This window comes from Ambystoma mexicanum, chromosome 4p, assembly GCF_040938575.1.
Source record: "Ambystoma mexicanum isolate Mex_15411 chromosome 4p, UKY_AmexF1_1, whole genome shotgun sequence".
Taxonomy (NCBI): domain Eukaryota; kingdom Metazoa; phylum Chordata; class Amphibia; order Caudata; family Ambystomatidae; genus Ambystoma; species Ambystoma mexicanum.
Window position 1 is genome coordinate 939,275,284 of NC_090927.1, and position 20,262 is coordinate 939,295,545.

Consider the following 20,262-nt stretch of genomic DNA (forward strand, 5'->3'; position numbering starts at 1 on the left):
ACTGATTTCCAAATTCACTTTTCTCAGACCTTTCTCACTTTTGGCTAAGCACACCGGTAATTGAAAGGACATTTTTCCCTACTTTCTGTCCATTTCCATTTCAGAAACCTTACTCATCTCCCCATATTCAGAGATCCTTTGGAGTGTGGCCACTGTTCGCCCTTCCATCCGGGAATCATCACAGTTCACACTACAATCCTCCAACTGAATATGCATATAAACATCACCTGATAACTTGTCATTTTCTAATTTTGGATTTTCGTGGGTATTTGGCATGGTACCAATCTTTTTAACTTCCTTAACAATCTGTGGCTCAGAGAACTCTTCAGATGACTGATCTGTACCCTCCTTTTGAATACTTATTCTTCCTGCCTGTATTTTATTATATCTTGATTGTCTAGGGAGGGTGTTTTAACATCCACTCTTACTCCCTGATCAATTATTTTACCCATGGATGAGTTGTCTTTCTTAAATCTGTCTCTTTGGTCTTTTGGAATTTCATGTTTTTCTTGTTTTCCTTTTTCATTTGTGCATATTTCCAACGTTTGATTTAACTCCAGATTAAACTAAGCCTCTTTTTTAGATGTATTTGCAATTTCTGCCTCATGTTCATTTGCCAATATTTTTATTTTTAAATCATTAGGCATCGCAGAGCCATTATACAAAACCAGATCAGGCAAATCTGTCTTTTTATCATTGCAGGTGTCACTACTATGGCCTTCTGCCCCCTCCTTTGATGACTGTTTTGTGCCATACAGAGCTTTCCTATTTGTTCGGCCAACATTTTCACTTCGGTCTCGAGACACTGGAATCTTTCCATCTCTCTAGAATCATCTCTCTGCGGCCTATGACGATATTGGTTATTCTCCCCCTGGTTAAATCTATTCTGATATCTTTCAGGAGAGTGATTCCTATTGGAGTTGTTTCTAAACTCTTGATTCATGTGGGGCAGGGAGCGGGGTGTACCTATCCTTTGGTTGTAATCCCCTGGCGACGGTAATTGATTGTATTGACTTGGGGCATAATTCATACTCTGCTCATGACCTGTCTCTCATTTTGTGAGTATTGTCCCCTATGCTGATTCCCAATTTTCAGTGAATCGATCCACATACCGGGGTCTGTCCTGATTACCATATATCATGGTGTTGGGGTCAAATCTGCTCTACGTCCCCAATGTCTGATAGGGGCCATTACTTCTTTGATCCTGGCTTTGTCTCTGATTATTGTCCATAGCTGACATATCAGGCCAATATCCTGCCCGGGGCCTGTCTCCTAAGTACTGAGGGCTAATGTAGCTCTCCCTATTTCTAGAATCATGTGACTGAAACATCTCAACAGAGGGCGGCAAACTCTGTTGATTACCCCTCTGTTCGGGTGTCACATTATTTTTGCCTGGACTTTGAGTGTACTCAAGTGACATTTTAGCTGACCTGATCTCCATTACTGTTGCTGAGGATTCTTTAGATTTTGGTCTATTATCTTTCATTGTATCACTCTCTCTACCCTGACAGTATAGCACTTCATATAGCTTTGTACTTTGGTGCACATCCACTCAAGGGACTTCTCACGGTCAAATTTGCGGATTAACTGTGATATAATGTCTTTCTGCAACCCAGAGAAATAGGCAGTTTTAAACTCATTGGAATTGGGATCAAAACATACATCAAAGCGAGAAAAAGCTCTTTTTAAGTCTTGCAAAAATTGACGAGGGGATGTATTTGGCCGAGTCGTAATCGTGTATGCAACTTTCTTTGCCTCCTGTAATGACTGTAATGGAGAAAAATGACGTCTAATCGCTTTTTCAAACTCTGCCTATGTCATATGTTGCTGTTCATTTAATCCTGTGATGATACTGGCTGCGGGAGCGTCCAGAGTTAAGTGGAAGTATTGTCTATACTGTTCCTTAGGTATATGGAGAGCTTTAAATATATTGTGCACCGCTTCTAAGTGGGCCTCTATACAGCACTCCCCTCCTTTTTTGAATGGTTTGACCAGAGCCTTGATTGATTTCATTATCTTGATAGGACTACTTGGTGCTATGTTTGGGATTGAACTACTTTGTGATTCAACCCTTGTTTCAGGCGTATGGGATTGGTGGCGGCCCCCAATGGGTGTGTCAAACCCCCCAAGGGCACTACAACCAAGTTCAGACACCGGCACAGTCACAGGGGCACTATCTCCCCATGTAGAAAAAGAATTCACCTCAATTCCATTGAATGTAGTGCCCTGCCGTTTATCCTGGGATCTAAAAGTACATATTTGATGTTCCAATTCCTTGCACTTTTTAAGGAGCAATCTGCCTCCTTATGCAAGTAGTTGTTTTCATCACCCATCTTATTAATCACATTTTGTATATCGCTCATTTGCATTTGGCATTCATTATACTCTTTGTCTCGTTTGTCTCTTTCTTGAAACATTTTAACTATCTCTTGTTCAGCATTTTGAAGATCACTTTCTTTCTCGAAATGTTCTTTTGTAAAATTTGCATTTCCAAAATAACCTCATCTTTATCTTGTCTAATATGATCTACCAATCCTTTCAACTGTTTCAATTCTTGCTCACTATCCTCAAACAGTTTCTTCCTTTGGGACAATTGATTGTCGAGTTCTTTACACTTTGACTGCATGTCCTTTTGACATACCTCCAGTTCTGCTCTTGACTATTCCTCCTGTTCACTAGCTCCATCTAATTCAACTTTTAATATGCTAATCAGCTTGGCATCATTTCCTTGCATTCACAGGCACTTATTTAAAATGAACCATGTCTTGGCACATAGCCGTATCATACAATCTTTCTCTGCATGTTTATCAGCAGCATTTAATAATCTCAGAAGACAGACATGAATTATGCTATCTTCTGCAAAAATGTTGTCCAATGGTTCTTTCTGCACTTCCCCCACAAGATACGGTCATGCCACTCTGTGGCGTTATTTGATGACCATGATATTGTACCAACTCTGGGAATGTGGCTTTCATTTTAGACATTCTGAGATTCACTTCTGGTTTCGCAATGCTCTTATAAAAGGAGTTCACTTTAATGCATATATGGTAGTGTGGAAAACACTTGCCACGCCCAGTAGATGCTCTACAGTCACTTTCCCAGCCAATGCACCATTATTTGTAGGAGATTTTGTCTTATTGGGGTAAATTTGGGATTTGGTGGTATTTTCTTAATGTAAAAATATTGGTGGTAATTTGGTGGTATATTAGTCTTACATTTAGAGTGGGCCCGGTATCATACTATTTTAGTGACCCTACATTATTAGCTTGTATTGGTGGTAATTTTAGTAGTATTTTCAGAATGATCTTATTCCTGTAGTAAGGTGGTGAGCATGGTTCTTTTTATTTATACTGTAACCCCATCATAAAAACAAACCTTTCCATTAGAATATTTTCTATTTACCTGTCGAGAATCCCAGACTTAGCACATCTCATGGAACCAAATGAGTTTATTCATAGTGCCACCTACAGTTTGTGGCTGGTGTTACTGGCTTATGTACATCCAGTATCCTATATGTCAGATTAGACACCCCCTTCCCATCAGCAGGCAAGGAAGGAAACATTCATCACACCGCACACAACCCTCTACTTTGTAGCTGTTTATTACTAACTTTCTCTTGTTTGCTATTTTAGTTACAGTGGTAAATTGGTAAATGCACTACTGCACTGATATGAACCTCCCCTTTGTACTTCACTTATGTAAATAATTCACAGATGCATGAATGACACAAATATCCCAATTGTTTTTATATGTGCTTTTTTTATTGCATATCATTTACCAGTCACCAGATCTTATCATGCGTTATTTACAGCATCATCTGTAATATAAAAGAACAAACAGAACAAGCAAGTATTTTGCAAACATGAATTAATGTTCCAACACTTTGAATATAGAGAGAAATAAACTTACAATGATTTTTAACTTCTCTGCACTGCAAAGATCCTAGCCACACGCACAGCATACACATTATCCCTCACTTGGCACAAATCCCTTACCAAGGCCAGTAATCTGATTCCCGCACGACTTTGCTGTCTTTTGCAGTCCCAATGTCAGCTTGAAACACCTCCGTACACTTGTGTGGGGGAGCACCAACTGATTAGATTCAGTCAGCGCGCAACCCCCTTGAAACTCTATCTGTCTCCTCAGCCCAGCATGAACTAACTGCTCTCTTCATTTCTTTTTCTTAAGAACACTTTTACTCATCCCTTTATTGACGTGGCTTGTCTGCCTACATTTTCTACCAATCAAGGTAAAAGAATGTGCTCTGTTCCAGCCTTCGTTTTCAAAACAATGAAAGCTTCAGGTCCAGAGTAACTGTTTCACTTTGCTTCCTGCATCTTGCATATTTTCTGTTCTCACAAGCTGAATAAAACGCTAATGTGCATTTAAAAATGAATTTTAAATAGTGCAACCAAACATGGATTTCACCTCATTTTGCATAGAAGAATACATTCTCATGTTAAAAGTTAACACTTAGTACTTGAGATATGTTAGTAATGTTAGTCGGTTATGTATTCTAATGTAGTCTTCATACATGAAGTATCCAAAATACATGGTGCACCTCATTATTTGAACCTGGCAGCACACTAGTTTTTTTATGTGTGTGCTCTGAATATCTGCAATTTCAAACTAGGCCTGGCTGTGTTATAAATCCTGTACTTTGCATGCTGGCAATAACGCTATATTTTATATACTGACAAAAAAAATGCTATATTATATGCTGGCAAACATGCTATACATGTCCTTACAGATTATATTGACAGAGAGCTACTGATGGAAACATTGAGAAGTAGAGATTGCATGACCTCTATCTTGACTCTCATTCATCTTTTACATTCAAGCACCAGTATGCAAGTCTGATTAACGCTTGATGGCCTCCTTTCAGCTTCATTCCCCACTTTTACGGGCCTTAAGCAGGGATGTATTTTAGCTTCCATTCTTTTTAAATTTCTTTTATACTTGATATGAAAGACATTTTTCTCTCTATTGTGTGAGACGCCCCAAAGCTGGGTTCATATCTGTTCCGTGGTTGTTATATGCTGATAACCTTGTGCTGTTGGCGAAAACCCCTAGTGACCTCCAAAGACTGCTAAATGCACTAGTTCTCTATGCCCGTGAAAACCAATTGACAATTAACTTAGACAAGACCAAGTAATGCAATGTGTAAACAGTAGTGCCTGCAAACCAAAATCTTGCATATGGACTTGTTCAGAAGTCAACCAATACAAATATTTAGGAATCAACATAAATGACCTAAGCAATGACAACTCCCATTTCATTAACATTGCCTCTAAACTTAAAGCACTTTCCTCAGAGGCTTGCATAATAATATATAAATATGTTAAATTCCACTGTGGTTCTGCTCTGACCTACTATAATCAAAAGGTTGAACCCATATTAACGTATGGAGCCGAGTATAAACCTCAAGATCAGCCCTTTTGGGATAAAATGGAGGGTAAATTCTCGAGAAAGATATTTAATCTTCCAAATTGCGCTCCAATATCTATAGTCTGGTTTGAACTGGGTACACCATCCATGCATGTGATCTATTTGTGGAAGTTATACTGTTAATTGAGAAAATGTTTAATGGTCAGTGCTGGACAAAATGTTTTACATATATTAGCAATTTATCTTTTAACCTCTATACATGATTTTGCTTTCAAATGGAGAAAACATGTTTACAATGCCTTGGCTGACTCAAACATTTCTATAGAACTTTTAATACAGAATCCTGTCCGTGCCCAAAAGAAATTATACCAAATAGACTCGATAAACACTCAGCACAAATGTGGGCAATACCACGATTTTAGTACTAACCCCTTTCGATATAAAAAAAACTGAACCTGAAGACTACTTGGTCAGTTCTCTGCCTGCTCAATTTAGAAGCCTATATCTTAAATTTAGACATAATTTACTATATAGAAAATACATTATGGCATAAAGAGGCATCATATACATCCAAGATAACCTTTGCCAATTCTGCCAAGATAAAAAACAAAAAGAAACCCTACAACATTTGATTGCTGAGTGTTTAACTTTAATGGATAAGTGTTGTCTTTGTTTTAAACAACGTTTTACTCGTTTTGAGATTGTAGATACAATTGATTTATGGACACAAATATTTTGCATTAAGTCAATCTCAATTAGAATAGCCACTATTCAATTTCTCAAATTTCTTGAACTAAAGAATTTACATGATCTAAAACCAAAAATTTGAGGACTTTTAATATGAGTGTACTACATTTTGCACACAATGCAAATTCTTAAATTAATTGCTGTGAGAGATGAAATATTTAATTTTGTCAACCAACTATACTGTAAATATTTTAGAATGTTTGTGAATCTTCTACAATCTTCTACAATTGAATGGTGTCTAATGAAATTTGATTCACAATTGTATTTTAAATGTTATTGCACTGTATGAAATTGTTTGAAATGAAATGATATTTAGATATGCAGCCAATACAATAACAAAAATAAAAAAATAAAAATAAAGATATTATCTTCAAATCAGTTGTTGATCATAGCAGCAACATATAGTTTTTTGGGACCACTAGAGCAGTGCCTGAATAATGTGATTCAACCACTCATACAAGCCAGTGTTACATTCAATTTTTTGACCAAAATACAGGACAGAATTTTTTCAGGAATAAGACATTCTCTTCATGATTGACATAACAAGTAATTATAGTAATACTCACAAAGCATGCTTAGAGGCGACAGAGTGGATGTTGACGTTGGCTGAAAATTGCCAAGCTGATAGTATGTTTGAATTGACACTCCTGAAGATAGTGTTACAGAACATATTTTTGATTTGAGGCTCGATTTTATTTGCAGATTTCTGGGACCTCAATGGGACCCTTAATTATGGGCCAAGTGATGTGAATACTTTCATGTTACATCTTGATATGGTGAATGTCTTAAAAACTGAGCGGTGGAAGAAGATTCTGAAATGTTATGTTCATTTTATTGACAACATTTTTGGTGTTTGGAAGGGACCATTACAGGAGATATTAAACTACTTTAAATGTATTATAATTTATGACCTCAGATTAAATTCCCTGTAGAATAGTTATACGAAAATCAATTTCTTGGATGCAGAGTTGTATTGTTAGAATAGGGAGATGAAAACAGTTTTTTCCAAAGTGACTGATAGGAACAGCTTTCCTCCTACCAGAACTCTTGAGAGCGTTCCTTTGAGACAATTTTTAAAGGTATAGGCATATTATCTCAAGTCAGGAAGAGTATGTGACACATGTTGGTAGGCTAAAAGATACATTCTATTGGGTGAAAAAAATACAAGATAGACCTTGTTGAGTCAGTGGCTGCACGAGTGAGAGAATCATAGAAATAGTGAGTACAAATTGGAATATTCTGAAATTGGATCCCATTTTAAATTAATTGTATGCAGCACCACCTGTTTCTGTGTATAGAAAGGGTAAGGATTCAAGAATCACTTGGCTAAAGCTGATCATGTACCAAGGAAACCATAAGGGGTAGTGAGTATGGGCACTCACCCATGTAATAACTGCTAGCACTGCAGTCATTTATTTACACAATATGTTTCAAGGCACAACAAGACAAGAAGGGGGGCAGGGATGACAACAAAAACACTCCTACTAGGTCTTGTGCCATTCATATCGTGCAAGTGCAGTAAACAGAAGTGCAGGGGAGGGCAGGAGTGCCGGATGGTAAAGCAATTGCCACGGGAGGCCAGCTTGACAGGACCCGGGGAGAAGAGAGTGCAGGGGCAGAAGGTCCACATGCTTAGTGCAAGCAACAGGGCTGGGGAAGGGCTCAGGCGGTGCAGGCTGTGATGCTAGAAATGCATTGGAGGGTCCTGTAGTCTTTTTTCATTTGTGTTCTGTATTATTTTCTGCCCAGGTGTCCATGTGGCAGTGCAACTCTTCCTGGTTTTGGTTTGGTGTACAGACCCATAGGATACCCTTATGGCACCCATGGGTGGGGGTGCAACCCTGTGCCCCTAGTGTATGTTTTTGGGCACCTGTGTGTGGCCCACAGAGCAGGGTATGGGCTGGTGGCAGATCCATGCTGAATTTGACAGGTGTTCTGAGTATCCTACATTTTGTGAGACCCAGGCCCTGCCAGTGGAATCATTTGTTTCCTCATAGGAAACAAGATGGCCCCTGTGGCCTCTTGCTTTCTATTGCCTGTTACCTTCTTTTCCCAAAGTCCTGGGAATCCCTGGCTCTGTCCCATCCCCCTGACTGGCTGTTGGGTGGAAGTTCCATATATGGTGTTGTTGGGAAGTCCAGGCCAGACTGGCTGGAGCATTCCCAGTGACAGTATGTTGTGGGTACACCCTGTCGGTGGGACCTGGGTGAATGGAGTGTGTGACCAATATGCACTTCTTATTGTGGGTGTCTGGTTTCTGGTATGAGAGACAAAGACTGAGACAGCCCTGCCCAAAACTGGTATGAATGCAGTGTGTAGTGTTGAATGGCTGGGTACTTGTCTCAATACACATTCCTTGTTGTGAGTGTCTGAGAGGGAGGAGTATGGCCTGAATGCACTGTATGCCTGATTGGCTGACTGACTGCATGAATGCCCTTCTGTATTATTGGCTGCTGAGTGTGACCCAGCAGTGTGAATGAGAGGCAGAATAGTATATCTGGGGACCTCTCACCACTGGAAATGTTTCAGAAGCTGAGTCTACACTTGAAGAGTAACTTGAACTGCTTATCCTTAATGCCCAGCTGGAAGAAGAAGAACTCCTGCTGCATTTGCTTTGACCCGATCCGAAAGCTGTTGAGTTTGTCGAGGACTGATCTGAGAGAGGGCCTGGCTATGCGCCCTCTTTGCGTGCTCCGAGGGACCATCGAGCACTGCTGACCTTTGCCGAAGCTCCGTGGAAGTCAGACGCTCGAAAGGCTGCCAACCGGAGATGGGGAACGCCGAGGAGAACGAAGTGAAGCACCCGGAAATCGACGCTGTTGAAGTCCATTGCTGTCGACCAGGTTTCGGAGTATCGCCGTAACTGCTGGAGGCCCATCAAAGCCGTGTTGCCCAGAAGAGGGGACCGCTTGACGCAATGCTGACAACGACCGGAGCCGCCCGCTCCTTTGCCTAAGACTGTTAATTCGAAGGACTCCCTTGTCCGCACCGTCGACCACTTTATCCTGCCGGAGAAAGTCGAGGACACCGATGCTCCGAGGAGAATCCGCTGGTGGGTTTCCCGCCACCAAAAGACCACAAATACTTCGATGACTCGATGCCCTTGTCGGGCCACAGTTCTTCGGAAACTCTTTGCGGTCCTGAACTATCCAACGCCGAGGTGCCCCACACACCTCATCCTCGCAGGACGTCGCAGAGGAGCACCGCCTGGATCAACACCGTGGTCTCGGCACCCTCAAACTTTTCATCGATGCCTTCAACGCCAAGTTCACCTTCTTCGACACCTCTCGACGATCCGTGGCTCCTGCTTTAAACGCCTTTTCGAAGATTTCTGCTCTATCAGGTACATTGGGGCGGTAGAAACATTATAGAAGGAAATAAGACTTATAGAACAATATATGGACTGAGCTTGTTATATTTCTTTATTTTACAGGTTGCCCAAGTGGGGGGATCTCCACACAGAACTGTGTCCAGGGGTAGGGGCCAGTATTCTGCCAATTATTCTAACCCACTGCTTTCCTCCTATGTCTATTGCTGTTTGCCTTTATTACTTTACGCTTTAGAACTGTATATTTGCCATTGTAGATTTTCCGAGCACAAAGTGAGTTTTTGTGATAGTCTACATAACTTTGAATATTAATTATATAAATACTTTGTTTTCATTAATACAGTGTGTGGACATTCCGTTGTGGGGGCTTGGGGACTACACTGTACGTAAGAAGCAGCCTGCATCACCTCCTGAGAAGCTAGGCCTTGATTGCTCGACTACGTTACCAATAATAGAGAATCTTGGCTGGGGTCCTCTGTGCCTCTCCTCTACCATATAGAGAGCCGAAGTACAGACCCCCCCTCCAGTTTTACACAGGCCCATCCTGGCAAGTGCAGGGGGAGGGAGCCCTGATGGTAAAGTGCAGGTGGGGGGATGGTCACAGGAGATGAGGTACATTGGTAGACTGGTCAGGGAGGGTCTAATGCCCTGCATGAATCTGAAGAAACCAGGTAGCCAGACAAGAGGCAGAGGGGGAGCATTAGCAAGGGGGGAGGTGGAAGGGAAAAGGTGGGTATTGAGAAGCTTAGGGGACTTAAGGAGATCTGGAACCCCTGGGGTGCCAAGCCCTAGAAAGCCATGTGGATGATGCAGAGGGTTTTGAACTTGATCCTCACAGCAACCGGGAGACAGTGGAGAGATTATAGGGCTGGATGGACAGGGTCCACAAGCTTGAGGCCAAGGATACATCTTGCAGTCCTATTCTGGATTAGCTGAAGAGGTGATGGGAGGAGTTAGGCAGAGTGAGTGAGAGGCTGTTGCAGTGGTCCAGCCTGGAGAGGATCAGAGCTCTGGAAACATTGAGTTTCTGGGGGAAGGTGTGGAAAGGGTGAATGCCTCCGCTAAGGTGCAGCTGAAAGTGGGCCTTCTTTGCACGGTCTGTGATGTGAGAAGAGAAGGAGAGAGGTGTCAAAGATTACAGCAAGTTGTTTTGCCTCACAGGAGGGTGAGGGGAGAGGGCCCATGGAGGGCAACAGTAGTGAAGAACGGAAAGAGGAAGCTGCGGTGCCAATGAGAAAGATCTCCGTCTTCATGGCATGAAGGCAGAGACCATTAGCAGCGCAACATGCCTGCATAGCAGACAGACAGTCGGGAATGAGAGAGGAAGAGGAGGAGGCAGAGGAGGGAAGCTTGAAGGAGAGTTGTGTGTCATCCGCATAACACTGGAAGAAATTAGAAGAGAAGGACAAGATCAAGTGGTCTAGCGGGGCAAGGTACATGTTTAAGAGCCAAGCAAGAGACTAGAGCCCTGAGGGACCCCATGGTTGGAGAGTGAGTTGGAGGAGAGAGAAGAGCCCAGTTAGACATGGGAAGATCCTTCAGAGAGGAAGGAGGTCAGCCGGTCCTGAGCTTGGTCTGTGATGCCAAGGGTATCACAGAGCCAATTTTTAAGGGTGTCATGATTGACCACATCAAAGGCAGAGGAAAGGTCAAGAAGGATGAGAATTGATGGAAAGTTGAAATCAAGATTAGAGAGCAAATCTTCACGAGTGTTCAGAAGTGCAGTTTCCATGCCTCTGACATCTCTGAAGCCAGACTGGTGGTCATAGAGAAAACTACCATATTCAGTGTAATAGAAATGCTCAGAGATGGCCAGCTTCTAAGACAGTTTGCCCAGGAAGGCGGTCATAGAGATAGGCTGCTATTTAGCTAGAAAGGAAGGGTTGGCAGAAGGGTTTTTGAGGAGAGGGTGCACACGGGAGTGTTTGGGGAGTGAAGAGAAGCATCCAGTGGCAAATGAGTGATTTCAGAAATCAGCCAAGGATGGAGCAAGTGAGACAGTGTTGTCAATGATAGTTCTGGAGGAGCAGTGGAGCACCTATTTGGATGAGATTTTCATAAAGCAGACTTACCTAGATACCTTATCAAGTGATATGGGAGAAGAAGAGGAGAGTAGGAGGGAAGGAGAAGGGGGGCCAGGAGAGGCCTGAATAAGGGTGAGGGAGAAGGGTGTGGTGCAGAAGAGAGTGACAACAGGATGTACTGTGTTTTAGTAATGAAGGGAGAGGGGAGAGCCCCCCTACGCTATACTCCCTTTGACATCTTGCACCCCCACCCTGTGCCTTCTCTATATAAATACGCTGTACTGCCCAAAAAGCACCCACCCTTCATTGTGTTCCACCATGGGACTTCTCATGTTTAGCCTGCTTCTTTGTTAGTTTATGAAAGCAGCAATGCATTCAATCATGTCCCCATCCCCAATTTCACCCACTGCGATATCCTTGATGTCACCAAGTTACTTGTGCAATTGGTAGGTGTGCCCGACATGGCAACGCTGAATCTGGACATTTACAACACAGATATCCTCAACAAAGTCAAGCAGGTCTCCTAAATCTTGGGCTATCAGAATCTTTTTTTGGCCATGTCTGATCTCTTCAGGCTAGCCTTGCATAGAAAGAGTCCAGGAAGATATCCTTGAATTATAGAGATTCCTAGTCTGTGTCTGGTCACTCTGCAAATATTGCACATGCCGGTGGGATGGCTTTAATATAATATGTTCCCCATGGATCAACAGAGGGTAGTTCTTCAATGCCTATAGAAATATCAGGAGTGTTTTTTTTTTCTCATTGATTAGAGTATACTTCAACAGGTGATAATATTGTACTGTATATCGAAAGACCTTATTAACCTGTACATGCTTCTGACAAAATGACAGTTAAATAAGTGTCTACAAATCATGTTTCTTGAAAAACGCCTTGTTTTTTTTATGTGATAAGCCAAACAAGGAGTATAGGAGATTATTGTCAATTGGTTTACAGCCTCTGTTTGTGAGCCCCCACCTCACACCTGCCCTCAGTAGATGAACTAATAGCTGAGTGATAGCTGTGTTATGCTAACAGATGTCATAATTCATCAAGAACTTCTGTGAAGCCTTTACCTTTATATTCCGAACGCTAAGACTCTTGGCTATTATTTCATGGTGTAAAAGAAAATCGTTTATTCTGGTTTTGGGTTATGAAAGATATTATAGATTGGACAAAGTAATGCATGGGATTACACATTCTTGATAATCTATGTGAGTGATTCCATGGACGTGAGAGGCAACCAATAATGCCACAACAAGCTCTGTAAAATGTAGGCACCTCTGTCCAGTCATATGGCAGCAAACATGCAGAAGCCCATAAAGACATTATATAAGCCATGTCTCCAGAGGTCAAACTTCCTTAATACTGTTATGATGTGAAATTAGCAACCAAATGGTTTTATTGCAGTGGATGCTTAGCTCCTCCTTGCACTTATCTAGGATTGTATGCACATTTCGGTATCAGCCATGGACAAATGTCTATATATTTTACGAATACCAATGACTTTTTTATCCTCAGTAATATACCACTGCATTAGTCAATGTTTCTTTTATGAGTCATGTGTTGTTAATAATACTTCCTTGGTAGAAGATTCTGTTTTTCAAAATGCCAAATTGTATCAGAGCAAAATGCAATTCCGTATTATTCCCTCCAAAAGTGTGTGAAAAAGACAATAAGTAACTTGCTGGAGGAACTGATTAGTGATTTATAATTTAAAAATAAATAATTTGTGCACTGAGCCTGGTTACAATTACATTCTGCCTGCCATGCACTATTGATAGGAAGTGTGTAATTGTAATTGTAAATGCTTCCTAGCAGCATGCATGGCACGCAGCATCTAATTGTGCATGTACTATGAATTACTATTGAGTCTACCTGCTTTATGGTGGTGCATATAGCCAGCAGGCTCCATAGGGATCCCGTGAATTTGCACTGTCATGAAAATGCATGCTGGTGTAAATCCTGGTGCATTTGTAAGGTGGACAGGAAGGGGGTTGGTGGGAATTCAAATTGCATTCTGCCCGACTTCCCCACAATACAAATGGAGGAAAATGGGGTGTGACAATAATGGACACTGTACAAGCCTTCCCCAATGCTTTTACGCCTTCCATTAACAGTATGTCCATAATGAAAATGAGCTCCATTGTATGCTCATCAGGAAAAGAGTAAATATGGAATTTCTTCTGAAAGGCCAGTGCTTAAGAATGAGGAAAATGATGATGATGGCGACGGTGTGAGCCGGGCATCACGCCCCATGCCTCCTTGCTCTAAGCAGCACAGAAAGGTCAACTCTGCTCATAGGTGGTCAATACTTCCCAAACAACCCTGCTTGTACTGGTAACACACTTTCAGCGCCTTGTCTTAAACAATCAAGTATGATGACTGCTATTAGCAAGCCTAAAGAGTACCATAGAAACAATCACTTGGCTTATCTTTGCAATGGAAAGTTGGCCAAATGTTGGTATTTCAACTGCTGCCCTATTTTTAGAAGTAGTTTAGAAGTTGTTCGTCCAAAATACCAGCTACCCAGCACTACATATACTCCCCAATTACAGTGGCTTATCTTTTATTACTCTTAGTGAAAAATAGAAAAGCACAAATGGAACCTCCATTCACATCATTTTTAAGTCAATGTACATATCGCACAGTCAAACTTTAACAGACTATTTGTGCATCACTGCACATTGGGATTCTTTTAAGAACTACAAACAATGCGTTCAATCCCTACTACCATAATTGCCATACAACTAACTATTAAACACAAGCAACTCTTCCAATGAATGTCATTAAAATGGCACAGACATCAGCAAAAATCCAGGCAATTTCAACTACCAACATTATGGGGCAGCTTAGACCAAATGTTTTGCACAGTGATGAACATGCTAGTACATGACTTTATTAAAAAAGTACACAGAGTTTGCCAATTTAAAGGTCATGTGTCACAAAATGTTTGGTGATTTCTGTTAATCTGATAGAAGAGGATGAGATGATTGTAAACTGCAAATTGCCTTCCCAAGCTCATGCTCATAAAGGAGTTTCCACCCAATAGAATTCGGATCTACATATGCTGTATCACAACTTTGAACAGCACAACACTATCAATGAGTATGTGAAGCAACTCAAAGCTAAAACAGGGTCATCCATGTATATCACACCTAGGTAATGTTATGTTGTGCATTGATTCACTTAGATTCCTAGGACATTTGAGCATGTTTCCCAAGATATTAGAAATGATGACTCACCCATCAGTGATGTGGATCCTCTGCTTCATGTGTTCAATGACTAGATTGCCGAGTATTATGGAAGAAGAATTAGTTTCTTTTTATGGCCAGCAGCAAATTCCAGCAATGAGAAAGAAAACTACATCACAGGATCATCACTGGCAAAATTGGCTCATAGTATTGTATCTGTGCTAAAATATTTTAAATCCATCACCAGATCTTAATTGTCTGTTCTTGCCTCTTCCATAGGGTGGCATGGTAAAATACAAGAACGTAACATGGACTCGAAGAAGAAGAAAACAAAGAAGAAGAAGAAGAAGAAGAAGAAGAAGAAGAAGAAGAAGAAGAAGAAGAAGAAGAAGAAGAAGAAGAAGAAGAAGAAGAAGAGTCTTACTTGCAACTGCACTGGAAAGCAACTGGAGAAATTCTCTTTTTTTCCAATTCTGCAAAGAATATTCCTAGTTCCACTACCACGATCTCTGCCACCACACTCACAGGACAGTGGACACCATAAGAATCTCAAATGTTTCCATCAATTACCAGTGAGCACTGTGAGATGCATTGACCCACTAGGCTCTGCCCTGCGTCATTACTGTGTGCTGGTGGCACCAGAACCAGCCAAATGGCCGCAAAAAGCCCTATGCGCGCTAAAACCTCTGAAAATTGCGTAGTGAAACCGGAAAAGTTGGCTGCCAATCTTCTTTGCCTGTGTCATTGGTGGAACAGGGGACCCCACTGCTAAAACCTGTCATTGGGCTGCCCAAAGAGGGAAAATGGAAACTACATGAAAGGCAGTGCTTCATTGCAAGGAAACCCAGAAATGCTCTGAAATCCGTTTTTCCTTGGTTGCTGAAATTACAAAATAATGATTCCAAGCATCAGAAAATATCTAACCTCCTTGCTGGGTGTTCCCTGTCACTTTATTTAAAGAATCCACACAGGCACACAATGTCAGGAAAAGCAGATTCCATCACAAGAATAGCCACATTAAGTAGTGTACTGGTCTGTAAAACCTGTCAGAAATGGGCGTAGTACCGCTGGCTGCCTGTGTGACAGCTGTCAGTTAATTACATTGGAAGCTTAAATTGTGCAGTTAAAATCACATGGTTGAAATTAAGTGACTTGCTATCAAAAACAATATAGGTTGCAACTATTTAATCTCTATGGCCCTCATTCCAACCCAGGCGTTAAGGGTTTAACGGCGCCGTCAGCGCCGTTAACCCTTAACGCCTGATTTCCACCTTAACGCCTGCTTTTAGCAGGCGTTAAGTACCAAGGCGCTAAGCGTCCTTGGCGCTAATTACGGCACCGTAATTTACGGTGCCGTAATTAGCGCCTTCCCCACTCCCATTATGCCCTATGGGGCAAAAATGGGAATGGGGAAGGGTAAATGGGGATTGGGGATTTACCGCCCCACTCACCCTGGAATGGGGCGGTAAATACGCCATCCACCATGGTGTAAACAGAGTTTACACCATGGTGGTAAAGTAGGGAATTTACCACCTGGGTTGGAATGAGGGCCTATGTTTTAAAAAGACTGGAATTAGAGATTTGTTTGCCTGTTGAGAAATTGTAAGTTTATTTTCAGCTAAGCAAATGTAACAATTGACTTTAAAGTAAATCTGATGCAAGCCAAAGAACTTCAAAGCGAATTCCACAGTTTGCTCCAACAAAGGCATCTTGCCTGCTTCTCATTAAAGGCTCGGAACTCCCAGTCAGGTGTTAATGAAGAGGGGAAGGAATTTTGCTCTACTGCTACTAGGATAGACAAAGGACTCCCTTGGCTGAAACGAATATGCAGATGCAAGTGTCAACAGAAACCCCTGCTAGAGGAAAGGGACAGGGATTGCTCTTGACCCACCAAAACTTTGGGGGCGGGACAGACAGTTACGTGTATTCTTAAAGCACAAGAAAGTATATTTTTGAAAAGGACGGACAGTGGAGTGTGCAAAATTGTAAACATTTGTAAAATACGGTATTGTTAATATGAACATTCTGGTCACATTTTAAAACTACTCAGAACTCTGTGCTATGTTCAGGGACAAGACTACAGCATTTGTGGTTTAGTAGGCGGTGATGCCAGAAACATGAAACTTCACATGATTATGCCCTGATTTCATGCGTGCACATATGTGTAAAAATGTGGACAAATCTGACATTGGGTACCAGACCAAAAGTGTGAAAAATTGACAAATCTAGACACAAGCTCTCACCCAGACGGGGCTGGGATGAATACGTGCTCCACCAAATCTGTGATATCAATATGATATTGCTAGCAAGTTTGTAAAATTGTAAATATGTCTTGTATGAAAAATAGATTTCATGTGCAGAAACAAAGGGGAGTTTCTCCCTGGATCATAAAATACAGCATCATCATGACACTCTGTTTTCTTCTTGAATCAGGGGAGAGGAAAGACCCTAACCAATAGAATACCTAGGGGTGTGCCTAGTATAATTCAGCCTACCCTCCCTTTTAGAAAATACATAAATAGAGACAGCTTGGGACCTAGAGAGAAACATTCACCCACCAACCGATTGTTGGCAGAGCACTTTGCAAGAGAAATCAATATCCAAGACTCCATACTCCAGAATTTTGAAAGCAGAAAGGCCCTTTTCCAAAGCTGAACCATTCTCAGCTTGGCCTTTAATAAATCCTGAAACCAGATTTCACCCCAGACCTCCAAGGGGAACCAAAAAGAACAGCCTGACTGGGCTGTTGCTGCTTTCTTGCTAAGAATTCTTGCCAAAATACAAAGATCCAACCCAGTAGAGCAGAGCTGTGACCAGATAGCAGCGAACCAGAACCAACCCATCAGATCCAGTCCAATCCCGCCGTGTAGTGTCCAGAGTGCAGTGCTGAGTGCAGAACCAGAGCGCATTGAGCCCAGTCCGGTGTGTTAGCTGAATTCCTGTCCAGAGAGTCTCCCTGACCAGATCCCTGACAGGTCCATGTCAAACATTGGTAGTGAGTATCCATAGCATAGGATTGTCGCTAGCAAGTATATTATCCATAAGTAATCCTATCCAAACCCATTCTCTTATATCTAGAACTGCATTGTTAGAATTCTTTGTCTTACCTGAACTCTTTCTCTCCTCCCCTTGACCCTTTTTGAAAAAAATGACCTCTACAAATTAAGTGTCTAATTGAAGCTAACATCCTCATCTTTCCAATAAATCCAAAACCACATCCCAACTCCTTATAGTTTTTCCGCTTACTGCGTGCAGAAAAGTTTGCCACAAATTTTTCGTTTGGCTCAAATCCCTCACGTGGGAAATAGCTGTTAATTGCATCTGATGTCAGAATTATGTTTTCACCCTGCTAGTTACTCAATAATCATTGTTAGTGTTTATCTGAAACTATACAAAGCGGCACCCACTAGTATTGAAACCATTTTAGTGAATGAAATCCATTTTCAGTGTTTTCCCATTCATTCAAAGCCACATTCAAAACCATTTTGACAAGTTTGTAATCATTCCTGTTTTTTTCTGAGTTTGCTGGGGGAAATTGGGATTGATACTGTGTTATTGAATCCTGTATTCCTGAAACCTGTTTTCTCTCCTTCCATCTCTCTATATTGCATATTGGGGGGATTGAGTAGTGTGCAGGGGGAAAGAGTAATTACATTGCATTTTTGATTGAACCTACACAAAGTATTATTCTATGCTGCATTATCTTCCTATCAGTACTCCTTCTGATTAAGGAGGTTTATTGTGGCATCACCCCATTGGTGATCCTTGTATGAATATTACATAGTGTGATATATATATATTGTGAAAATCCATAAAATAAATATTTTGAACTTTGCAAAACAGCCTGCTTCCTGGTTCAGTGTGATCAGGGGGGATTCAAAGAAGGGGGGTGATACAAGGGTATATCATTGAGAAATAAAAGAACTTATAGACATAAATAAATAATTAAGGGTTTCAATTGTGAATCCCACGCTAGGCATTGACTTAGTTGAAATGCCGGGTTGAAATCACTTACAGGATTGGGGGCTCGTCACAAGATATCTGAATTAGACATACCACTCGTGACAGTCCAATACAGTGTGCTAACTGATGGGGTACATAAACCCTGTTCACTACCACACTGTGCTACACTGTGAAAAGCACCCCTCAATAGGAACGCTGTAAGGAGTTGGTCTGTTTTGCAAAAATAAAATAAACTCCTGTAAGTCAGGAAGGAAATTAATATTTCCGGAATGGCGACCTTGGTAGAAATCAATATGGCTAAAGAACACCTACTGCATAAATTATTTGTAAGGGGTGAATGAACAGAGCAGGATCAGAATGTGTGGTTGCAGGCAGTCACAGAAAAGACCACTGCAACAGAGTTAGGCATATGGCGAGATCAGGGTCCATTACATATGGCCCTGAGTGAACTGTATATGGCCCCTAAGGTAAAGGAAGAGCAAAGCAATATTGCCAAAATAGCGGCATATCTGTACCTCCATATTGTTGCAATAGAGGACAAATGTGCCGAGGGCCAAGATCTGGCAAACAAGCAACTGCAAGCATTAGAAAAAACCCAAACTGATCTGGACTCTGCTGAGCAAAGGCTACAGAGGAACCAGGAATCAGAAAACGAAAGCAGGCAGTACTTAACCAAAGTAAAAGAAGATATGGGTATCCTGCAGCAGGAGAAGGGAGAGTAGAATACCAAAATGCTGGTCTTGTGGAAGGAGTACCGAGAAAGTTTGGTCTCTCTACTGCAGAGACAGACAAAGTTGGAACAGCAAATACATTTCAACAGGGCATGCACAGAGCAGGTAGTCACCCTGACAAACCGCCTAGGCTAAGAAAAATAAGAGAATAATAAACTAATTCTCAAAGACCTGGATACCCAGGCAGAATTTGATGAAGAGCGTCAGAAAGCTGGTGTGCTCCAAAGACAGAGGGACGACCTGGCTGCACATAGGCAGTCTCTTGTTCAGGAAAGGGACACCTTAGGCCAGGAGGTCAGTTACTTAAAAGAGAAGATAGAAGAAAATGGCCCAGTAATCTAAAACGGTGTCCAGTCAATTGGTCGACAGCAAACTGGTCGACTGCAATTTGGTCGACACCATTTGGTCGAATGCCAAATGGTCGAATTTTTTTTTTTATATATATGTGTTTTGTGGGTTTTCGTGTGGGAAAAAAAAAAAAAGAAAAAAAATGGGGTTGGGGGGGGGCCCCCCCCCAAAAAAACAAAAAAGGGGTAAAAAAAAAAAAATTCGACCATTTGGCATTCGACCAAATGGTGTCGACCAGTTGTCCTGTCGACCAAATGTTTTCGACCAATTGACTGGTAACCATCTAAAACGTCACAGGAAGCACATAGAGAAAATGAGGCTCTCTGTGAGAACAAAGACAGGCTCCACAGGCAGGTAGCTATGCAAGAGAAATTGATAGAAACTAGCAAGGCCTTGATAGAGGAACAGGAAGCTCAGGTTCTTGCATGGCAACAGGGAGCAGGGGCTGAGAGAGATGAGATTTGCTGGGAAAGAGAAACACCTGAGCATAACCTCAGGAACCCTAGAACCAGAGGCCTTCATCTCTTCCAATCCCTGGACTC